The 13976-nt window shown below is 50.6% G+C and overlaps 8 non-coding genes across 8 annotated transcripts; all 8 read left to right on the forward strand.

The window, feature by feature from the left end:
* Window positions 1–570: 570 nt before the first annotated feature.
* Window positions 571–653, forward strand: TRNAL-CAG (transfer RNA leucine (anticodon CAG)). Its single transcript has one exon. It is a non-coding gene; the product is annotated as a tRNA-Leu (tRNA).
* A 1566-nt stretch (window positions 654–2219) lies between these two features.
* On the forward strand, window positions 2220–2302 carry TRNAL-CAG (transfer RNA leucine (anticodon CAG)). Its single transcript has one exon. It is a non-coding gene; the product is annotated as a tRNA-Leu (tRNA).
* A 1566-nt stretch (window positions 2303–3868) lies between these two features.
* On the forward strand, window positions 3869–3951 carry TRNAL-CAG (transfer RNA leucine (anticodon CAG)). Its single transcript has one exon. It is a non-coding gene; the product is annotated as a tRNA-Leu (tRNA).
* Window positions 3952–6067: 2116 nt separating this feature from the next.
* TRNAL-CAG (transfer RNA leucine (anticodon CAG)) lies at window positions 6068–6150 on the forward strand. Its single transcript has one exon. It is a non-coding gene; the product is annotated as a tRNA-Leu (tRNA).
* Window positions 6151–7730: 1580 nt separating this feature from the next.
* TRNAL-CAG (transfer RNA leucine (anticodon CAG)) lies at window positions 7731–7813 on the forward strand. The gene has a single exon. It is a non-coding gene; the product is annotated as a tRNA-Leu (tRNA).
* Window positions 7814–8833: 1020 nt separating this feature from the next.
* On the forward strand, window positions 8834–8916 carry TRNAL-CAG (transfer RNA leucine (anticodon CAG)). Its single transcript has one exon. It is a non-coding gene; the product is annotated as a tRNA-Leu (tRNA).
* A 1566-nt stretch (window positions 8917–10482) lies between these two features.
* TRNAL-CAG (transfer RNA leucine (anticodon CAG)) lies at window positions 10483–10565 on the forward strand. The gene has a single exon. It is a non-coding gene; the product is annotated as a tRNA-Leu (tRNA).
* A 1566-nt stretch (window positions 10566–12131) lies between these two features.
* On the forward strand, window positions 12132–12214 carry TRNAL-CAG (transfer RNA leucine (anticodon CAG)). Its single transcript has one exon. It is a non-coding gene; the product is annotated as a tRNA-Leu (tRNA).
* Window positions 12215–13976: the final 1762 nt, after the last annotated feature.

Here is a 13976-nt window from a genome sequence, read left to right on the forward strand (position 1 = left end):
CTGCCCAACCAACCACCTGCCTGCCCAAACGGCCACGAACGGCCATTGTATATAGGCTTTGCTGGCAGAACTCTTTAGCCCTGTCATTTAGAGTGAGTCCTGTGCAGGAGTACAGGGAGATCAGGCCGGCCCATACACAGTCCTTTCAGCCTAAACAGGCTCCCCGGGACTAGTGCCCAACCTCTTGTGACCAAGAAGGCTCTAGCACACTGCCTGAACCTCCTGAAGGGTTGGACACAGTGCATGCTTTTATTTGCATAAACCAGCCCGCCTCCTGCCTTCCTATTTCCTGAGGTGTAGTTGCTTGTGTCTGTTAACAGGTGGCAGGCAGCACCGTTCTGCAGAAACATGAAAGACTCATGTGTGCTTGTGACAAGTAGCTGCTGTACATAGGGATTGAACCCTGCACGTCTGTGCCAGTAGTCATTGTATGAGTGCTGCCCTGCCTGTGATTATTCTTTTGGGAGGAATTGGGAGACTTTAATGCAATAGGAGAGGATTTTAGGCGGGTGGTCTTTGAGACTTTCCAACATTGCCTCTAAGCCGCATCTGAGGGGTGCAAATGGCAGAGTCAGGATGGCCGAGTGGTCTAAGACGCTGCGTTCAGGTCGCAGTCTCCTCTGGAGGCGTGGGTTCGAATCCCACTTCTGACATGTCTGTAACAGAATTTTTCTTTTCATTTGATTGTAACATTCCAGGCGTCCTATAACTGCTGGCCAAGGCTTTCTGGAACAGGGAGATGGAGTTGGAGCACGCACTGCAGGCCTCATGGTTGATTTCCAGTGCTTCCTGTATTTCCTCGCTTCTTTTTTGGGAAAGTGAACTCCAGTGAAAAACCATCTTTGGACTGGGCCGGCCTTGTGGACATGCAAACGGGCGCACCGCGACATTTTGCCTTTGGAAAAAATGCATAAAGAACCCAATGTGTTGTCCTTTTAACTGTGCCTAGTGGGAATGAAGTGACATTTTTAAAATGGATGGGGAGGGTGGTGGGTTAGGAGGGGTGGGTGGGATGCGCGAGAGTATATTCCTGGAAGACTGTGGAGACATTTTAGGAAATCCAAGAGGATTTAAGTGTGGTCAAAGACTTGCCAACATAGCCTCTAAGCCGATTCAGGCAAGCGCCTAAGGCAGAGTCAGGATGGCCGAGTGGTCTAAGGTGCTGCGTTCAGGTCTGGGTTCGAATCCCACTTCTGACATGCCTGAAACGGGTTTTTACTTTTCATGTGATTGCATTCCACGCTTCCTATAACTGCCGGCCACAGACTTCTGGAACAGGGAGATGGAGTTGGAGCTTGCTCCACACACTCCCGTCCTCCAGCTAGGTCTGCAGTTCGTCCTGGAATGCTTCACTGCCCTTTTGGCAGGTGTACTACAGTGCTTAAATGAAAAACCGTCTTAGGACTGTGCTAGCTTTGTGGACTTGCAAATGGGCGCAGCGCGGCATTTTGTCTTTGGAAAAAATGCATAAAGAACCCAACGTCTTGTCCTTTTCACTGGGCCTAGTTGGAATGAAGTGACCTATTTGAAATGGGGGTCAGGTGGAAAGTTAGTGTGACATAGTGGGAGGCAGATGGAGGAGTGAGTGGGGGGAAGCGAGAGGTAAAAAGGCAGGCAGAGGAGTGAACACAGTTCTTCCTCCTCGCCCTCTGCCCAACCAACCACCTGCCTGCCCAAACGGCCACGAACGGCCATTGTATATAGGCTTTGCTGGCAGAACTCTTTAGCCCTGTCATTTAGAGTGAGTCCTGTGCAGGAGTACAGGGAGATCAGGCCGGCCCATACACAGTCCTTTCAGCCTAAACAGGCTCCCCGGGACTAGTGCCCAACCTCTTGTGACCAAGAAGGCTCTAGCACACTGCCTGAACCTCCTGAAGGGTTGGACACAGTGCATGCTTTTATTTGCATAAACCAGCCCGCCTCCTGCCTTCCTATTTCCTGAGGTGTAGTTGCTTGTGTCTGTTAACAGGTGGCAGGCAGCACCGTTCTGCAGAAACATGAAAGACTCATGTGTGCTTGTGACAAGTAGCTGCTGTACATAGGGATTGAACCCTGCACGTCTGTGCCAGTAGTCGTTGTATGAGTGCTGCCCTGCCTGTGATTATTCTTTTGGGAGGAATTGGGAGACTTTAATGCAATAGGAGAGGATTTTAGGCGGGTGGTCTTTGAGACTTTCCAACATTGCCTCTAAGCCGCATCTGAGGGGTGCAAATGGCAGAGTCAGGATGGCCGAGTGGTCTAAGGCGCTGCGTTCAGGTCGCAGTCTCCTCTGGAAGCGTGGGTTCGAATCCCACTTCTGACATGTCTGTAACAGAATTTTTCTTTTCATTTGATTGTAACATTCCAGGCGTCCTATAACTGCTGGCCAAGGCTTTCTGGAACAGGGAGATGGAGTTGGAGCACGCACTGCAGGCCTCATGGTTGATTTCCAGTGCTTCCTGTATTTCCTCGCTTCTTTTTTGGGAAAGTGAACTCCAGTGAAAAACCATCTTTGGACTGGGCCGGCCTTGTGGACATGCAAACGGGCGCACCGCGACATTTTGCCTTTGGAAAAAATGCATAAAGAACCCAATGTGTTGTCCTTTTAACTGGGCCTAGTGGGAATGAAGTGACATTTTTAAAATGGATGGGGAGGGTGGTGGGTTAGGAGGGGTGGGTGGGATGCGCGAGAGTATATTCCTGGCAGACTGTGGAGACATTTTAGGAAATCCAAGAGGATTTAAGTGTGGTCAAAGACTTGCCAACATAGCCTCTAAGCCGATTCAGGCGAGCGCCTAAGGCAGAGTCAGGATGGCCGAGTGGTCTAAGGTGCTGCGTTCAGGTCTGGGTTCGAATCCCACTTCTGACATGCCTGAAACGGGTTTTTACTTTTCATGTGATTGCATTCCACGCTTCCTATAACTGCCGGCCACGGACTTCTGGAACAGGGAGATGGAGTTGGAGCTTGCTCCACACACTCCCGTCCTCCAGCTAGGTCTGCAGTTCGTCCTGGAATGCTTCACTGCCCTTTTGGCAGGTGTACTACAGTGCTTAAATGAAAAACCGTCTTAGGACTGTGCTAGCTTTGTGGACTTGCAAATGGGCGCAGCGCAGCATTTTGTCTTTGGAAAAAATGCATAAAGAACCCAACGTCTTGTCCTTTTCACTGGGCCTAGTTGGAATGAAGTGACCTATTTGAAATGGAGGTCAGGAGGAAAGTTAGTGTGACATAGTGGGAGGCAGATGGAGGAGTGAGTGGGGGGAAGCGAGAGGTAAAAAGGCAGGCAGAGGAGTGAACACAGTTCTTCCTCCTCGCCCTCTGCCCAACCAACCACCTGTCTGCCCAAACGGCCCCGAACGGCCATTGTATATAGGCTTTGCTGGCAGAACTCTTTAGCCCTATCATTTAGAGTGAGTCCTGTGCAGGAGTACAGGGAGATCAGGCCGGCCCATACACAGTCCTTTCAGCCTAAACAGGCTCCCCGGGACTAGTGCCCAACCTCTTGTGACCAAGAAGGCTCTAGCACACTGCCTGAACCTCCTGAAGGGTTGGACACAGTGCATGCTTTTATTTGCATAAACCAGCCCGCCTCCTGCCTTCCTATTTCCTGAGGTGTAGTTGCTTGTGTCTGTTAACAGGTGGCAGGCAGCACCGTTCTGCAGAAACATGAAAGACTCATGTGTGCTTGTGACAAGTAGCTGCTGTACATAGGGATTGAACCCTGCACGTCTGTGCCAGTAGTCGTTGTATGAGTGCTGCCCTGCCTGTGATTATTCTTTTGGGAGGAATTGGGAGACTTTAATGCAATAGGAGAGGATTTTAGGCGGGTGGTCTTTGAGACTTTCCAACATTGCCTCTAAGCCGCATCTGAGGGGTGCAAATGGCAGAGTCAGGATGGCCGAGTGGTCTAAGGCGCTGCGTTCAGGTCGCAGTCTCCTCTGGAGGCGTGGGTTCGAATCCCACTTCTGACATGTCTGTAACAGAATTTTTCTTTTCATTTGATTGTAACATTCCAGGCGTCCTATAACTGCTGGCCAAGGCTTTCTGGAACAGGGAGATGGAGTTGGAGCACGCACTGCAGGCCTCATGGTTGATTTCCAGTGCTTCCTGTATTTCCTCGCTTCTTTTTTGGGAAAGTGAACTCCAGTGAAAAACCATCTTTGGACTGGGCCGGCCTTGTGGACATGCAAACGGGCGCACCGCGACATTTTGCCTTTGGAAAAAATGCATAAAGAACCCAATGTGTTGTCCTTTTAACTGGGCCTAGTGGGAATGAAGTGACATTTTTAAAATGGATGGGGAGGGTGGTGGGTTAGGAGGGGTGGGTGGGATGCGCAAGAGTATATTCCTGGCAGACTGTGGAGACATTTTAGGAAATCCAAGAGGATTTAAGTGTGGTCAAAGACTTGCCAACATAGCCTCTAAGCCGATTCAGGCAAGCGCCTAAGGCAGAGTCAGGATGGCCGAGTGATCTAAGGTGCTGCGTTCAGGTCTGGGTTCGAATCCCACTTCTGACATGCCTGAAACGGGTTTTTACTTTTCATGTGATTGCATTCCACGCTTCCTATAACTGCCGGCCTCGGACTTCTGGAACAGGGAGATGGAGTTGGAGCTTGCTCCACACACTCCCGTCCTCCAGCTAGGTCTGCAGTTCGTCCTGGAATGCTTCACTGCCCTTTTGGCAGGTGTACTACAGTGCTTAAATGAAAAACCGTCTTAGGACTGTGCTAGCTTTGTGGACTTGCAAATGGGCGCAGCGCGGCATTTTGTCTTTGGAAAAAATGCATAAAGAACCCAACGTCTTGTCCTTTTCACTGGGCCTAGTTGGAATGAAGTGACCTATTTGAAATGGAGGTCAGGAGGAAAGTTAGTGTGACATAGTGGGAGGCAGATGGAGGAGTGAGTGGGGGGAAGCGAGAGGTAAAAAGGCAGGCAGAGGAGTGAACACAGTTCTTCCTCCTCGCCCTCTGCCCAACCAACCACCTGCCTGCCCAAACGGCCACGAACGGCCATTGTATATAGGCTTTGCTGGCAGAACTCTCTAGCCCTGTCATTTAGAGTGAGTCCTGTGCAGGAGTACAGGGAGATCAGGCCGGCCCATACACAGTCCTTTCAGCCTAAACAGGCTCCCCGGGACTAGTGCCCAACCTCTTGTGACCAAGAAGGCTCTAGCACACTGCCTGAACCTCCTGAAGGGTTGGACACAGTGCATGCTTTTATTTGCATAAACCAGCCCGCCTCCTGCCTTCCTATTTCCTGAGGTGTAGTTGCTTGTGTCTGTTAACAGGTGGCAGGCAGCACCGTTCTGCAGAAACATGAAAGACTCATGTGTGCTTGTGACAAGTAGCTGCTGTACATAGGGATTGAACCCTGCACGTCTGTGCCAGTAGTCGTTGTATGAGTGCTGCCCTGCCTGTGATTATTCTTTTGGGAGGAATTGGGAGACTTTAATGCAATAGGAGAGGATTTTAGGCGGGTGGTCTTTGAGACTTTCCAACATTGCCTCTAAGCCGCATCTGAGGGGTGCAAATGGCAGAGTCAGGATGGCCGAGTGGTCTAAGGCGCTGCGTTCAGGTCGCAGTGGGTTCGAATCCCACCTCTGACATGTCTGTAACAGATTTTTTCTTTTCATTTGATTGTAACATTCCAGGCGTCCTATAACTGCTGGCCAAGGCTTTCTGGAACAGGGAGATGGAGTTGGAGCACGCACTGCAGGCCTCATGGTTGATTTCCAGTGCTTCCTGTATTTCCTCGCTTCTTTTTTGGGAAAGTGAACTCCAGTGAAAAACCATCTTTGGACTGGGCCGGCCTTGTGGACATGCAAACGGGCGCACCGCGACATTTTGCCTTTGGAAAAAATGCATAAAGAACCCAATGTGTTGTCCTTTTAACTGGGCCTAGTGGGAATGAAGTGACATTTTTAAAATGGATGGGGAGGGTGGTGGGTTAGGAGGGGTGGGTGGGATGCGCGAGAGTATATTCCTGGCAGACTGTGGAGACATTTTAGGAAATCCAAGAGGATTTAAGTGTGGTCAAAGACTTGCCAACATAGCCTCTAAGCCGATTCAGGCGAGCGCCTAAGGCAGAGTCAGGATGGCCGAGTGGTCTAAGGCGCTGCGTTCAGGTCGCAGTCTCCTCTGGAGGCGTGGGTTCGAATCCCACTTCTGACATGCCTGAAATGGGTTTTTACTTTTCATGTGATTGCATTCCACGCTTCCTATAACTGCCGGCCACGGATTTCTGGAACAGGGAGATGGAGTTGGAGCTTGCTCCACACACTCCCGTCCTCCAGCTAGGTCTGCAGTTGGTCCTGGAATGCTTGACTGCCCTTTTGGCAGGTGTACTACAGTGCTTAAATGAAAAACCGTCTTAGGACTGTGCTAGCTTTGTGGACTTGCAAATGGGCGCAGCGCGGCATTTTGTCTTTGGAAAAAATGCATAAAGAACCCAACGTCTTGTCCTTTTCACTGGGCCTAGTTGGAATGAAGTGACCTATTTGAAATGGGGGTCAGGTGGAAAGTTAGTGTGACATAGTGGGAGGCAGATGGAGGAGTGAGTGGGGGGAAGCGAGAGGTAAAAAGGCAGGCAGAGGAGTGAACACAGTTCTTCCTCCTCGCCCTCTGCCCAACCAACCACCTGCCTGCCCAAACGGCCCCGAACGGCCACGAACGGCCATTGTATATAGGCTTTGCTGGCAGAACTCTTTAGCCCTGTAATTTAGAGTGAGTCCTGTGCAGGAGTACAGGGAGATCAGGCCGGCCCATACACAGTCCTTTCAGCCTAAACAGGCTCCCCGGCACTAGTGCCCAACCTCTTGTGACCAAGAAGGCTCTAGCACACTGCCTGAACCTCCTGAAGGGTTGGACACAGTGCATGCTTTTATTTGCATAAACCAGCCCGCCTCCTGCCTTCCTATTTCCTGAGGTGTAGTTGCTTGTGTCTGTTAACAGGTGGCAGGCAGCACCGTTCTGCAGAAACATGAAAGACTCATGTGTGCTTGTGACAAGTAGCTGCTGTACATAGGGATTGAACCCTGCACGTCTGTGCCAGTAGTCGTTGTATGAGTGCTGCCCTGCCTGTGATTATTCTTTTGGGAGGAATTGGGAGACTTTAATGCAATAGGAGAGGATTTTAGGCGGGTGGTCTTTGAGACTTTCCAACATTGCCTCTAAGCCGCATCTGAGGGGTGCAAATGGCAGAGTCAGGATGGCCGAGTGGTCTAAGGCGCTGCGTTCAGGTCGCAGTGGGTTCGAATCCCACCTCTGACATGTCTGTAACAGATTTTTTCTTTTCATTTGATTGTAACATTCCAGGCGTCCTATAACTGCTGGCCAAGGCTTTCTGGAACAGGGAGATGGAGTTGGAGCACGCACTGCAGGCCTCATGGTTGATTTCCAGTGCTTCCTGTATTTCCTCGCTTCTTTTTTGGGAAAGTGAACTCCAGTGAAAAACCATCTTTGGACTGGGCCGGCCTTGTGGACATGCAAACGGGCGCACCGCGACATTTTGCCTTTGGAAAAAATGCATAAAGAACCCAATGTGTTGTCCTTTTAACTGGGCCTAGTGGGAATGAAGTGACATTTTTAAAATGGATGGGGAGGGTGGTGGGTTAGGAGGGGTGGGTGGGATGCGCGAGAGTATATTCCTGGCAGACTGTGGAGACATTTTAGGAAATCCAAGAGGATTTAAGTGTGGTCAAAGACTTGCCAACATAGCCTCTAAGCCGATTCAGGCGAGCGCCAAAGGCAGAGTCAGGATGGCCGAGTGGTCTAAGGCGCTGCGTTCAGGTCGCAGTCTCCTCTGGAGGCGTGGGTTCGAATCCCACTTCTGACATGCCTGAAATGGGTTTTTACTTTTCATGTGATTGCATTCCACGCTTCCTATAACTGCCGGCCACGGATTTCTGGAACAGGGAGATGGAGTTGGAGCTTGCTCCACACACTCCCGTCCTCCAGCTAGGTCTGCAGTTGGTCCTGGAATGCTTGACTGCCCTTTTGGCAGGTGTACTACAGTGCTTAAATGAAAAACCGTCTTAGGACTGTGCTAGCTTTGTGGACTTGCAAATGGGCGCAGCGCGGCATTTTGTCTTTGGAAAAAATGCATAAAGAACCCAACGTCTTGTCCTTTTCACTGGGCCTAGTTGGAATGAAGTGACCTATTTGAAATGGGGGTCAGGTGGAAAGTTAGTGTGACATAGTGGGAGGCAGATGGAGGAGTGAGTGGGGGGAAGCGAGAGGTAAAAAGGCAGGCAGAGGAGTGAACACAGTTCTTCCTCCTCGCCCTCTGCCCAACCAACCACCTGCCTGCCCAAACGGCCACGAACGGCCATTGTATATAGGCTTTGCTGGCAGAACTCTTTAGCCCTGTCATTTAGAGTGAGTCCTGTGCAGGAGTACAGGGAGATCAGGCCGGCCCATACACAGTCCTTTCAGCCTAAACAGGCTCCCCGGGACTAGTGCCCAACCTCTTGTGACCAAGAAGGCTCTAGCACACTGCCTGAACCTCCTGAAGGGTTGGACACAGTGCATGCTTTTATTTGCATAAACCAGCCCGCCTCCTGCCTTCCTATTTCCTGAGGTGTAGTTGCTTGTGTCTGTTAACAGGTGGCAGGCAGCACCGTTCTGCAGAAACATGAAAGACTCATGTGTGCTTGTGACAAGTAGCTGCTGTACATAGGGATTGAACCCTGCACGTCTGTGCCAGTAGTCATTGTATGAGTGCTGCCCTGCCTGTGATTATTCTTTTGGGAGGAATTGGGAGACTTTAATGCAATAGGAGAGGATTTTAGGCGGGTGGTCTTTGAGACTTTCCAACATTGCCTCTAAGCCGCATCTGAGGGGTGCAAATGGCAGAGTCAGGATGGCCGAGTGGTCTAAGACGCTGCGTTCAGGTCGCAGTCTCCTCTGGAGGCGTGGGTTCGAATCCCACTTCTGACATGTCTGTAACAGAATTTTTCTTTTCATTTGATTGTAACATTCCAGGCGTCCTATAACTGCTGGCCAAGGCTTTCTGGAACAGGGAGATGGAGTTGGAGCACGCACTGCAGGCCTCATGGTTGATTTCCAGTGCTTCCTGTATTTCCTCGCTTCTTTTTTGGGAAAGTGAACTCCAGTGAAAAACCATCTTTGGACTGGGCCGGCCTTGTGGACATGCAAACGGGCGCACCGCGACATTTTGCCTTTGGAAAAAATGCATAAAGAACCCAATGTGTTGTCCTTTTAACTGTGCCTAGTGGGAATGAAGTGACATTTTTAAAATGGATGGGGAGGGTGGTGGGTTAGGAGGGGTGGGTGGGATGCGCGAGAGTATATTCCTGGAAGACTGTGGAGACATTTTAGGAAATCCAAGAGGATTTAAGTGTGGTCAAAGACTTGCCAACATAGCCTCTAAGCCGATTCAGGCAAGCGCCTAAGGCAGAGTCAGGATGGCCGAGTGGTCTAAGGTGCTGCGTTCAGGTCTGGGTTCGAATCCCACTTCTGACATGCCTGAAACGGGTTTTTACTTTTCATGTGATTGCATTCCACGCTTCCTATAACTGCCGGCCACAGACTTCTGGAACAGGGAGATGGAGTTGGAGCTTGCTCCACACACTCCCGTCCTCCAGCTAGGTCTGCAGTTCGTCCTGGAATGCTTCACTGCCCTTTTGGCAGGTGTACTACAGTGCTTAAATGAAAAACCGTCTTAGGACTGTGCTAGCTTTGTGGACTTGCAAATGGGCGCAGCGCGGCATTTTGTCTTTGGAAAAAATGCATAAAGAACCCAACGTCTTGTCCTTTTCACTGGGCCTAGTTGGAATGAAGTGACCTATTTGAAATGGGGGTCAGGTGGAAAGTTAGTGTGACATAGTGGGAGGCAGATGGAGGAGTGAGTGGGGGGAAGCGAGAGGTAAAAAGGCAGGCAGAGGAGTGAACACAGTTCTTCCTCCTCGCCCTCTGCCCAACCAACCACCTGCCTGCCCAAACGGCCACGAACGGCCATTGTATATAGGCTTTGCTGGCAGAACTCTTTAGCCCTGTCATTTAGAGTGAGTCCTGTGCAGGAGTACAGGGAGATCAGGCCGGCCCATACACAGTCCTTTCAGCCTAAACAGGCTCCCCGGGACTAGTGCCCAACCTCTTGTGACCAAGAAGGCTCTAGCACACTGCCTGAACCTCCTGAAGGGTTGGACACAGTGCATGCTTTTATTTGCATAAACCAGCCCGCCTCCTGCCTTCCTATTTCCTGAGGTGTAGTTGCTTGTGTCTGTTAACAGGTGGCAGGCAGCACCGTTCTGCAGAAACATGAAAGACTCATGTGTGCTTGTGACAAGTAGCTGCTGTACATAGGGATTGAACCCTGCACGTCTGTGCCAGTAGTCGTTGTATGAGTGCTGCCCTGCCTGTGATTATTCTTTTGGGAGGAATTGGGAGACTTTAATGCAATAGGAGAGGATTTTAGGCGGGTGGTCTTTGAGACTTTCCAACATTGCCTCTAAGCCGCATCTGAGGGGTGCAAATGGCAGAGTCAGGATGGCCGAGTGGTCTAAGGCGCTGCGTTCAGGTCGCAGTCTCCTCTGGAAGCGTGGGTTCGAATCCCACTTCTGACATGTCTGTAACAGAATTTTTCTTTTCATTTGATTGTAACATTCCAGGCGTCCTATAACTGCTGGCCAAGGCTTTCTGGAACAGGGAGATGGAGTTGGAGCACGCACTGCAGGCCTCATGGTTGATTTCCAGTGCTTCCTGTATTTCCTCGCTTCTTTTTTGGGAAAGTGAACTCCAGTGAAAAACCATCTTTGGACTGGGCCGGCCTTGTGGACATGCAAACGGGCGCACCGCGACATTTTGCCTTTGGAAAAAATGCATAAAGAACCCAATGTGTTGTCCTTTTAACTGGGCCTAGTGGGAATGAAGTGACATTTTTAAAATGGATGGGGAGGGTGGTGGGTTAGGAGGGGTGGGTGGGATGCGCGAGAGTATATTCCTGGCAGACTGTGGAGACATTTTAGGAAATCCAAGAGGATTTAAGTGTGGTCAAAGACTTGCCAACATAGCCTCTAAGCCGATTCAGGCGAGCGCCTAAGGCAGAGTCAGGATGGCCGAGTGGTCTAAGGTGCTGCGTTCAGGTCTGGGTTCGAATCCCACTTCTGACATGCCTGAAACGGGTTTTTACTTTTCATGTGATTGCATTCCACGCTTCCTATAACTGCCGGCCACGGACTTCTGGAACAGGGAGATGGAGTTGGAGCTTGCTCCACACACTCCCGTCCTCCAGCTAGGTCTGCAGTTCGTCCTGGAATGCTTCACTGCCCTTTTGGCAGGTGTACTACAGTGCTTAAATGAAAAACCGTCTTAGGACTGTGCTAGCTTTGTGGACTTGCAAATGGGCGCAGCGCAGCATTTTGTCTTTGGAAAAAATGCATAAAGAACCCAACGTCTTGTCCTTTTCACTGGGCCTAGTTGGAATGAAGTGACCTATTTGAAATGGAGGTCAGGAGGAAAGTTAGTGTGACATAGTGGGAGGCAGATGGAGGAGTGAGTGGGGGGAAGCGAGAGGTAAAAAGGCAGGCAGAGGAGTGAACACAGTTCTTCCTCCTCGCCCTCTGCCCAACCAACCACCTGTCTGCCCAAACGGCCCCGAACGGCCATTGTATATAGGCTTTGCTGGCAGAACTCTTTAGCCCTATCATTTAGAGTGAGTCCTGTGCAGGAGTACAGGGAGATCAGGCCGGCCCATACACAGTCCTTTCAGCCTAAACAGGCTCCCCGGGACTAGTGCCCAACCTCTTGTGACCAAGAAGGCTCTAGCACACTGCCTGAACCTCCTGAAGGGTTGGACACAGTGCATGCTTTTATTTGCATAAACCAGCCCGCCTCCTGCCTTCCTATTTCCTGAGGTGTAGTTGCTTGTGTCTGTTAACAGGTGGCAGGCAGCACCGTTCTGCAGAAACATGAAAGACTCATGTGTGCTTGTGACAAGTAGCTGCTGTACATAGGGATTGAACCCTGCACGTCTGTGCCAGTAGTCGTTGTATGAGTGCTGCCCTGCCTGTGATTATTCTTTTGGGAGGAATTGGGAGACTTTAATGCAATAGGAGAGGATTTTAGGCGGGTGGTCTTTGAGACTTTCCAACATTGCCTCTAAGCCGCATCTGAGGGGTGCAAATGGCAGAGTCAGGATGGCCGAGTGGTCTAAGGCGCTGCGTTCAGGTCGCAGTCTCCTCTGGAGGCGTGGGTTCGAATCCCACTTCTGACATGTCTGTAACAGAATTTTTCTTTTCATTTGATTGTAACATTCCAGGCGTCCTATAACTGCTGGCCAAGGCTTTCTGGAACAGGGAGATGGAGTTGGAGCACGCACTGCAGGCCTCATGGTTGATTTCCAGTGCTTCCTGTATTTCCTCGCTTCTTTTTTGGGAAAGTGAACTCCAGTGAAAAACCATCTTTGGACTGGGCCGGCCTTGTGGACATGCAAACGGGCGCACCGCGACATTTTGCCTTTGGAAAAAATGCATAAAGAACCCAATGTGTTGTCCTTTTAACTGGGCCTAGTGGGAATGAAGTGACATTTTTAAAATGGATGGGGAGGGTGGTGGGTTAGGAGGGGTGGGTGGGATGCGCAAGAGTATATTCCTGGCAGACTGTGGAGACATTTTAGGAAATCCAAGAGGATTTAAGTGTGGTCAAAGACTTGCCAACATAGCCTCTAAGCCGATTCAGGCAAGCGCCTAAGGCAGAGTCAGGATGGCCGAGTGATCTAAGGTGCTGCGTTCAGGTCTGGGTTCGAATCCCACTTCTGACATGCCTGAAACGGGTTTTTACTTTTCATGTGATTGCATTCCACGCTTCCTATAACTGCCGGCCTCGGACTTCTGGAACAGGGAGATGGAGTTGGAGCTTGCTCCACACACTCCCGTCCTCCAGCTAGGTCTGCAGTTCGTCCTGGAATGCTTCACTGCCCTTTTGGCAGGTGTACTACAGTGCTTAAATGAAAAACCGTCTTAGGACTGTGCTAGCTTTGTGGACTTGCAAATGGGCGCAGCGCGGCATTTTGTCTTTGGAAAAAATGCATAAAGAACCCAACGTCTTGTCCTTTTCACTGGGCCTAGTTGGAATGAAGTGACCTATTTGAAATGGAGGTCAGGAGGAAAGTTAGTGTGACATAGTGGGAGGCAGATGGAGGAGTGAGTGGGGGGAAGCGAGAGGTAAAAAGGCAGGCAGAGGAGTGAACACAGTTCTTCCTCCTCGCCCTCTGCCCAACCAACCACCTGCCTGCCCAAACGGCCACGAACGGCCATTGTATATAGGCTTTGCTGGCAGAACTCTCTAGCCCTGTCATTTAGAGTGAGTCCTGTGCAGGAGTACAGGGAGATCAGGCCGGCCCATACACAGTCCTTTCAGCCTAAACAGGCTCCCCGGGACTAGTGCCCAACCTCTTGTGACCAAGAAGGCTCTAGCACACTGCCTGAACCTCCTGAAGGGTTGGACACAGTGCATGCTTTTATTTGCATAAACCAGCCCGCCTCCTGCCTTCCTATTTCCTGAGGTGTAGTTGCTTGTGTCTGTTAACAGGTGGCAGGCAGCACCGTTCTGCAGAAACATGAAAGACTCATGTGTGCTTGTGACAAGTAGCTGCTGTACATAGGGATTGAACCCTGCACGTCTGTGCCAGTAGTCGTTGTATGAGTGCTGCCCTGCCTGTGATTATTCTTTTGGGAGGAATTGGGAGACTTTAATGCAATAGGAGAGGATTTTAGGCGGGTGGTCTTTGAGACTTTCCAACATTGCCTCTAAGCCGCATCTGAGGGGTGCAAATGGCAGAGTCAGGATGGCCGAGTGGTCTAAGGTGCTGCGTTCAGGTCGCAGTGGGTTCGAATCCCACCTCTGACATGTCTGTAACAGATTTTTTCTTTTCATTTGATTGTAACATTCCAGGCGTCCTATAACTGCTGGCCAAGGCTTTCTGGAACAGGGAGATGGAGTTGGAGCACGCACTGCAGGCCTCATGGTTGATTTCC

This window comes from Ambystoma mexicanum, chromosome 11 (assembly GCF_040938575.1).
Source record: "Ambystoma mexicanum isolate Mex_15411 chromosome 11, UKY_AmexF1_1, whole genome shotgun sequence".
In the NCBI taxonomy this organism is placed as follows: Eukaryota; Metazoa; Chordata; class Amphibia; order Caudata; family Ambystomatidae; genus Ambystoma; species Ambystoma mexicanum.